The following is a 7,961-nucleotide window of genomic DNA, read 5'->3' as shown; positions in this document are numbered from 1 at the left end:
TCCCCACTCGAGTAATAGACCCATACCTCTGGTTCAGTTACTGAAGTCATGATTTAAAGCAGGGGCGGGCAGAATATGGCTTGCAGGCTGGATCCAGCCCACAAAGCCATTGAATCCAACCTGTAGAAGTCTTAGCCAGGCTCCCTGCCTGCCCCATCCTCCAGTGCTGCTCAGAGCAGCTATCTGAATGATGCAAGCCTGGGGGTGGAGAGGGAAGAGGCTTTGCATGGTGCCCCCATCCCCAGCCCAATCTTGTAGCTCTCACTGACCAATTTCTGGCCAACTGGAGCTGCATTTTTGCAGGATAGGCAGTGCATGAAGTATCCCTCCAGGCTTACAGAGTTCAGAGCACATATGACCCCTGCAGCTGATGCATGGTATGGAAGGCAGGAACCTTGGCTGAGGAACCAGCTGAGCTGTTGGCCAGGAATTTACCCAGTCAGCATTTACCAGCCAGAGCCTGCTTCTGGAACCTAGTCCCTCCCTCCCCACTTCCTTCTGTACCCCTCCTGCACCCCTCCCCCTCCCAGATCCTGTACCCCCATCCTCTGCACCTTTGCCCCAAGTCACATCCCAGACCCTGCACTCCTTCCTACACCCTTCCTTTAGGTCATAACCCCCTCCCAGAACTTGCACTCAACTCTGCTACTCCTGATCATAATCCAGATCTCTGCAGCCCCGCCTCAGGTCACAACTCTCTCACAGACTCTGCACTGCCTCCTGTACCCCTCATCCATGTCAGTCTCCTCTCCCCCCTAGACTGTACACCCACTTCTGCACCCCAGTCCATTGTCCCAGGTCACAATCCCCTCCTTCACTCAAACTCCCTTCCAGATCCCACACCCTCTCCTGCAAGGACACCATTTATGAGGGATGGAGGGCAGTACCTCCGGTAAATTGGAACCCCTGGATTTTATACTTGAGGTCTGCTTAAAGCTGAATGCCCTGACTCGAGAGGCAGTTCTTAAATGCAACAGAGTTTGAGCTGTTTGCAGCTCTGCTTTGGGGCAAGGAGTTTGTTATAAAAAGAGGGAGGCAGGTGATTAAGAATAACAAAAGGATGGACATTCATGTCATTGAAGGATTGTTACATCATCATGAAAACATTGCCAGGTAGTCCATTTACAAGATAGAGGAAAAAAAGAGTAGGAATGAGTGTTGTGATCTCATAGTTCCCTGAAAACGTCTGTTCAATGTGCAGTGGCAATCTAAAAACTAAAAAGCTAACAGAATATTGGGAATCATTAAGAAAGAAAGAGATAAGAAGGCAAACTATCATTTGCCTCTATATATAGTCATTGTATACCCACATCTTGAATACTCTATGCAGACCTAGTCACCATCTAAAAAAGATATATTGGATTTGGAAAAGGTACAGATTAGGGGTAAGGAACAGCTTCCATATGAGGAGAGATTAACAAGACTGGGACTTTTCACCTTGGAAAAGAAATGACTAAAAGGTGGGGGGATATGTTAGAGGTCTAGAAAACCATGAATAGTGTGGAAGAATAGAATAAGGAAATGCGATTCCTTCCTTCCCTACTGTCGAAGCAAAAACACGCTCCTCTGTGTTTAGGCAGCTAACAAGCAGCTTTATTAATTAATAAAGCACAGCATGAGCCAAACGTGGTCACAGCAGAGCCAGACCCAGTAAAGCTACTAATACAATCAATCCTAGTATCTTTATACCCTTAACCAAACAGTCTGACGTCAGGGCATCCAATTACAGAAATCCTCAATTAAATTTGGAAAAACAAAGCCTTATCAACAAGATGGCGGACAGGTGCGAGGGAGTACATCTCCTGTCCCAACCAGCCCAATTAACACATACCAATAGCCCATCCTGTAGGCCTCTTCTCACGGGGTGACAGAAAGTTCACTCTGGTCTACGTGCTTGAGAGAAAAGCTGAAATGGTTTCTGATATACAAGATGGCTTCTAGCTAAATATGAAAATGGTTTCTACAGCTTCCACAACTCCCCCCTTTTAGCCTTTTAAAGGCTAACCTTGAAACCATTTTATACCTCCATTTTCCATTAAAGTATTTATGTACATTTCTTGTTCCTTTCTCTGCTCATCCTATTTTAACATCATGAGTTCCACATTCCCTTTGGTAAGGGTCTATCTTGTGTTTTCTAGAATACAAGAAATACAGCATTTGATTAACAAGAAACAGCAATAAGCACAAAAGAAAATAGCCAATACTAAAACTACTCTTTGCAAAATCCAAGTTCCCACATGTCTAAACTAGCCTCCCAACCAATCCCAGAGGGTCCAGTCTTCCCCCTGCCTTAGGCGTTTCACAGTTCTTTTAATTTCTGAGGCATCTTCCTTTACTTCTTTGCTGGTGTCAGAAATATACCCACAGCATTTTCTTCTTACTAAGGCACAAACCCCGCTCTTACTAGCTAGGACATAGTCTAGGGCCATTCGGTTTTGGCTTTTTCTCACCCTGGCTCCTGAACCGTTACATGTCTAGCAGTACTTTCCAATTGGGGTCAAGGCTAGGCGGATATACCCTGGGTTAGTAAACTCTTTATCCTGCCAAGTATCATTTGGCTTAGTTTACTAAACAGTGTGCCATTCATTTGAGTGTTGTTTAGTGGGACTGGAATTATTGGGATGCCTCCTTCTGAATGTACTGGACTGTGAGCACATATCCAGCAACCTGTAGAATTAAATTCTTGGGAAACTTGGTTCATTAAAAGCATAAACACATTTGAACCATATAGGTTATAACTACTAAATATTAAAAATAAGATTAAGCATAAGCTTAACATGAATTGTTTGTCCAGCCTCATGCTGGCTGTTCTTCAGGACTTCGTAGTTTGCTTCACCTATCGCTGGCAGGTTCTTAGCTGGTACCTTAGCCTTGGTCTCTCAGGCTCGTCTGCTTCTGGGCCTGGATTGCCGGTACCAAGCCTGTGCTGATCCTCGTCTACTTCTGGACCTGGGTTTCTGGTACCAGGTCTGTGGTGATTCCCATCTGCTTCTGGACCTGGGTCTCCGGTACCAGGTCTGCGGTGCTCCTTGTTGGGGACAACCTCTGTAGGGACTGGAACGGGTTTGCAGTGGGATGCGTGAATCCAGGTGGGCAATCCTTCGCACTTTACAGCAGTATGGGTGGTCAGAAGGACTTGGTAGGGATCCTTTCACCTGGGTTTCAGGGCAGTCTTCCGCTGGTGAACTTTCACGCAAACCCAGTCTCCTGGTTGTAGTTTAAGGCACAGCTCAGTCGGGGCCTTAACCTGTGAATGATAAGACTGTACACACCTCATAAGTTCCTGGCAATACTTGACTATGCTTCTTTTAACGAGTGTGGCATCAGCCAGGTCAATTTCTGGGCTGCTTAACAGTCTCATAGGTTGGCCACATGCAATTTCATGTGGACTGAGTCCAGTTTTCTGATTAGGAGTGGCTCTCATGCTCATTAGGGCAATCGGGAGTGCTTCTACCCATGTTAATCCAGAGTTCTCACATATTTTAGCAAGTTTGTTCTTTAAAATCCTGTTTCATCTTTCTACTGTTTGTGCGCTCTCTAGGTGTCGTGCACAGTGCAGTGCTTGTCTGGTACAGTAGTACTTTTCCAGTTTTTTTTTTTTTTTTTTAACAATTTGCCCAGTAAAGTGGGTACCTTTATCACTGGAGATCACAAGGTGTATTTCCCATGATGGGATGTAATAATTTAGAAGTTTCTTAGCTACTGTGATGTCATTATGTTTCCTTCAGGGATAAGCTTCTACCCATCCCAAAAACAAGCAAACAAATAACCAGCACATTATTGAAAAGATTGACATTTAAGCAACTGAATAAAGTCCATTTGTAAATTCAGAAATGGTCCTAAAGGCGGAGGTCTGGTTGCCGGAACTGTCTTTACAGGTTTACCCACGTTGTGGGCTTGGCAGACAGGGCAAGCCAGACAGTAATCTTTGGATGCTTGGGAGAATTTGGGAGCAAAACAATTTTGTTTTAGGATTGCTACCATCCCCCCCTTTTGCCAACGTGCGACAATCTAGGGAGCACGGGGGCAAGGTGAGGTAGCAAGACCACTGGGGCAACAATGTGGCCATCAGAGCTGCACCACAAGTGGTCTGGGTGCAAGGTGCACCCTGCCAGTCTCCACTCCTGCTTTTCTGATTCTGGGGCTTGGTTTCGCAGGAGGGCCAGTTCTGAAAGAGACGGCGTAGGAGCTGGCGATGGTAGGAGAGAAGGGAAAAACAGCAGGTAGAGGAGCAGATTCCACTACATTCCAGACAGTACAAACTGCATAGCCTGCTACTAAAACTCTACTAAAATTATAAAGGCAAGAACCATTTATATAAAGCACAATATTAAGATTATTCAAGGGACTTAAATTATTCTTTCATTAGAACAACAATATTGTACACACAACGTTTGAAATACATATATCACAATCAAGATACACACAAGACAAATCTGGACAGAACACAAACTTATGTCATGACACAGAACCATGGTTTTTTTTTTTTCCTTCGGTTAATTTTCATATGATATTAGCGCTTCTTGATGATCTGAAAGACAAAGAAAACATTTCTACCCCCGTCGGGGTGGCCCATTATAACTTAAAATACTGCCTAAGATCTGCTAGGGGAACTAGTTACATCTAGTTCCTTACCACTTCTATGGGTGAGTGAGCTGTAACTTTCTGAGAACAAGAGAGCTTCATCGGTACTCGTGACCTTCCACTCTCTTGAATTACCTCTGAGCTGCTAGCTTTCCTTATCAGTGGCATGCCTCAGTTTTTCTCTTGTACTGCAGACCAGGCTTATTTTATTTACTGCTACAGAAACTCTTAGAACAAGGTGCTTGCTAGTTACTATTCCAGCAAGCAAAAGGTTTTTCTTTCCTGAAAAGAATCACATGCAATGTTACAGACTTACTTATGGGGGACAGTGCTCCCCCCCTTCCAAAACAGACAGGCAGTTTGCAGACACACACAACCTTGGATCTGAAAGCAAGCCAAAGGTGCTATCAGCTCAGCCTTGAACAGAAACACTGTGAAGTTTCTGGGCTTGGATTTTTTTAAACAATAATTAGGTTCCTTGGAAGACACATTTAACCCTTAGGGTGCAGGTTTTACAAATTTACAATGTATAGATTCTATTCTTTTATGCGGTTAACCAATTTAGTTTCAGTAGAATTCCTTATTTTTTCTTTAATAGATTTAACAAAGTGTCTGTAGCTAAATGTTTAACTTGACTGTTTCATTGCTAAGATGATTAAAAAGAGACGACAAGAAACAAGGAGTCATTTCTTAAAGCAGGTTTCCCTTCATATATAACAACAATCGCTTAATTCCGTCCACTCTCCTATGCAGTCACTTCTCACCTTCACATACTCTTTAATCACTTGCTTCGTCCTTCTAAAGAAAAACATTCCTCATTCCTAGTAACTTTCTAATGTCTGTATTTCTACTTTCTTTATTCCTTCTTATGGTTTGTCTTTGCAGAGCTTTACTTTCATCTCTCAGGGCTTTAATTTTTCCTCTTTTCCAATCTGTTAAATGCTTACAGGTCCTTGGACCATTATGCACGTACATGTAGTACACAGGGGTGCTTTTCGGCAGTGTGGGGGGATGTTTAGACTAACCCCCACCTAAACTAACTTTACACACTCCAAAGAAAGAGTCTGCCGGGTCTAGAGTGTCAGACCGTAGCAGCTTATGAAATAAGGGGAGTCGTCACTCCCTCACATATTCATTGAGTCTTGAGGTTCAGCTGACCCCCCTTTGCGTTCAGAGCTCCCTCATGGGAGAGCCCTGGTGCAGCTGGGATCAGCTCAAGTCTCAGACCTATGCAACGGCATTCATTCTTCACTCATTACATTCATACTCATTTTCCACACACATTTTTTTCTCCTTTTTCACATTTTTCCTATAGTTTCCACATTTAGCTGCATCTTTATTTATTGTCTAGTTCCCATGGGTTTCTATTAAGTGACGCTGCCCTAAGACACCCGGCACTTAATATCAGACTTCATTAGGATCCTATACCAGAAAACACTTATCATAAAGGCACTGGAATTCCTGTAGACTGACCTATCCCCATTTCCTGCGCGCGCTTAATTCTGTAAGACACCGAACCAAAGTCCGCCTGCTTACACCATATTCTGCAAGTCACCGAATCAGAATCCGCCTGCTCGCTCTGCGAGTCACCGAATCAGGATCCGCCTGCTCGCTCTGCGAGTCACCGAATCAGAATTCGCCTGCTTGCTCTGCAAGTCACCGAAACAGGATTCGCCTGCTTGCTCTGCGAGTCACTGAATCAGGATCCGCCTGCTCGCTCTGCGAGTTACCGAATCAAGAATTCACCTGCTCGCACTGGTCCCCCCCCTTTTTGTTGCGAAGCACTGGACTCAAGGTCCACCTGCCTCGCAGGGGTTTCCGGCACCTGCCCCAGCCCGGCAGAACACCACGTCCTGGCGCCTGGAGACAGCCTGGCGGAATGGGGCACTATGGCCTGGGGTTAGCCTCAGAGGTCAGTACTACGCCCACAAATAACAGAGAAAGACAACAAAGCTTCCCCACAGTTCCGTGTGCCGAGAGAGAGTAATGGCACCACACCAGCTTTTAGCGTCCGAACACAGAGGGTCCAGCGCATGGCTGCCTCACTAGAGACACCGGTGTGCCCTTTTGGAACTGTGACACATAAGACAGGCCTAATAGACAAAGACAGACACAGACAGACAAAAATGTTAGCCGCTCCACAAAATTGAATTCCGTAGCTCCCCTTACCCCGATGGCCGGCCGTCACTCCAAATCCCAAGCCCTCAACCAGGAGATTTCGTAACAGGTATCCCCTTTACCTTCTCTTGAGCGCTCTGAGAGGTTTGGAAGTGGAGTGCCGGTCCTTCCATACGGGCAAGTGGCGCGTTAGGAATCTCGGTGGAACCTCCAAATTGTCGAAGCAAAAACACGCTCCTCTGTGTTTAGGCAGCTAACAAGCAGCTTTATTAATTAATAAAGCACAGCATGAGCCAAACGTGGTCACAGCAGAGCCAGACCCAGTAAAGCTACTAATACAATCAATCCTAGTATCTTTATACCCTTAACCAAACAGTCTGACGTCAGGGCATCCAATTACAGAAATCCTCAATTAAATTTGGAAAAACAAAGCCTTATCAACAAGATGGCGGACAGGTGCGAGGGAGTACATCTCCTGTCCCAACCAGCCCAATTAACACATACCAATAGCCCATCCTGTAGGCCTCTTCTCACGGGGTGACAGAAAGTTCACTCTGGTCTACGTGCTTGAGAGAAAAGCTGAAATGGTTTCTGATATACAAGATGGCTTCTAGCTAAATATGAAAATGGTTTCTACAGCTTCCACACTACATAACACAAGAAGCTGAGTGTAGGGGAGCCTGCACTACCATGCTGTGGCAATAAATAGTGATGTCTGCCTTGTCCAAAGTGTGGATTTCTGGTCTGTTTCAAGTCTGATGTGCCAAAGCATGCAGGCAGGGCCCGAGAGTCAGGAATCGGTTTGCCTAACAATGCAGATTAAACATGGTACCCAAGACCATGTCAAGAACATAGGACAAGCTGCCTTATACTGGTACTTCTGTTTTTGATTAGCAAAAAGTACAGATGCAGCCATGAAACTGTCAACTACGCACATAGCAGCGACATCTTGAGCAGCAGGATGTACCCCGAACAGAGGCATTGGGCATTTTACATATCCTACACAATATGTAATCAATTGGTAAATATTATTAGAATGCACAAGTCTCGCTTTGCTATAAAAATGGGCCCAGTAAGAACAATCAATGGGAAGGAATGGGCAGGATAGATTCACACGTCCTGCTCGATGAAACTAGAAGTAATTAGGCCCTTCACATAGGCGACCCAGTGTGTGGCGTTCCATTGTGTGGGAAGAAACAGAACCACGACCTCCTGCCTGCTACTGTAGATAGCATACTGGTGAAGTGTAAGTTAATTAG

At 45.0% G+C, this 7,961-nt stretch overlaps 1 long non-coding RNA gene across 1 annotated transcript; it reads right to left on the bottom strand.

Annotated features, from left to right (window-relative positions):
- Positions 1-4,700: 4,700 nt before the first annotated feature.
- On the bottom strand, positions 4,701-7,353 carry LOC149523640 (uncharacterized). The gene is made up of 2 exons (XR_016350618.1): positions 6,331-7,353; positions 4,701-6,294 (listed from the first exon to the last, which is right to left on the bottom strand). It is a non-coding gene; the product is annotated as an uncharacterized LOC149523640 (long non-coding RNA).
- Between the last annotated feature and the right edge of the window lie 608 nt (positions 7,354-7,961).

Source organism: Pelodiscus sinensis, chromosome 13 (assembly GCF_052426305.1).
Source record: "Pelodiscus sinensis isolate ZL-2025 chromosome 13, ASM5242630v1, whole genome shotgun sequence".
Classification (NCBI taxonomy): Eukaryota; Metazoa; Chordata; order Testudines; family Trionychidae; genus Pelodiscus; species Pelodiscus sinensis.
The sequence above is the reverse complement of the archived record's forward strand: the minus strand, read 5'-3'. Positions and strand labels throughout refer to the sequence as shown.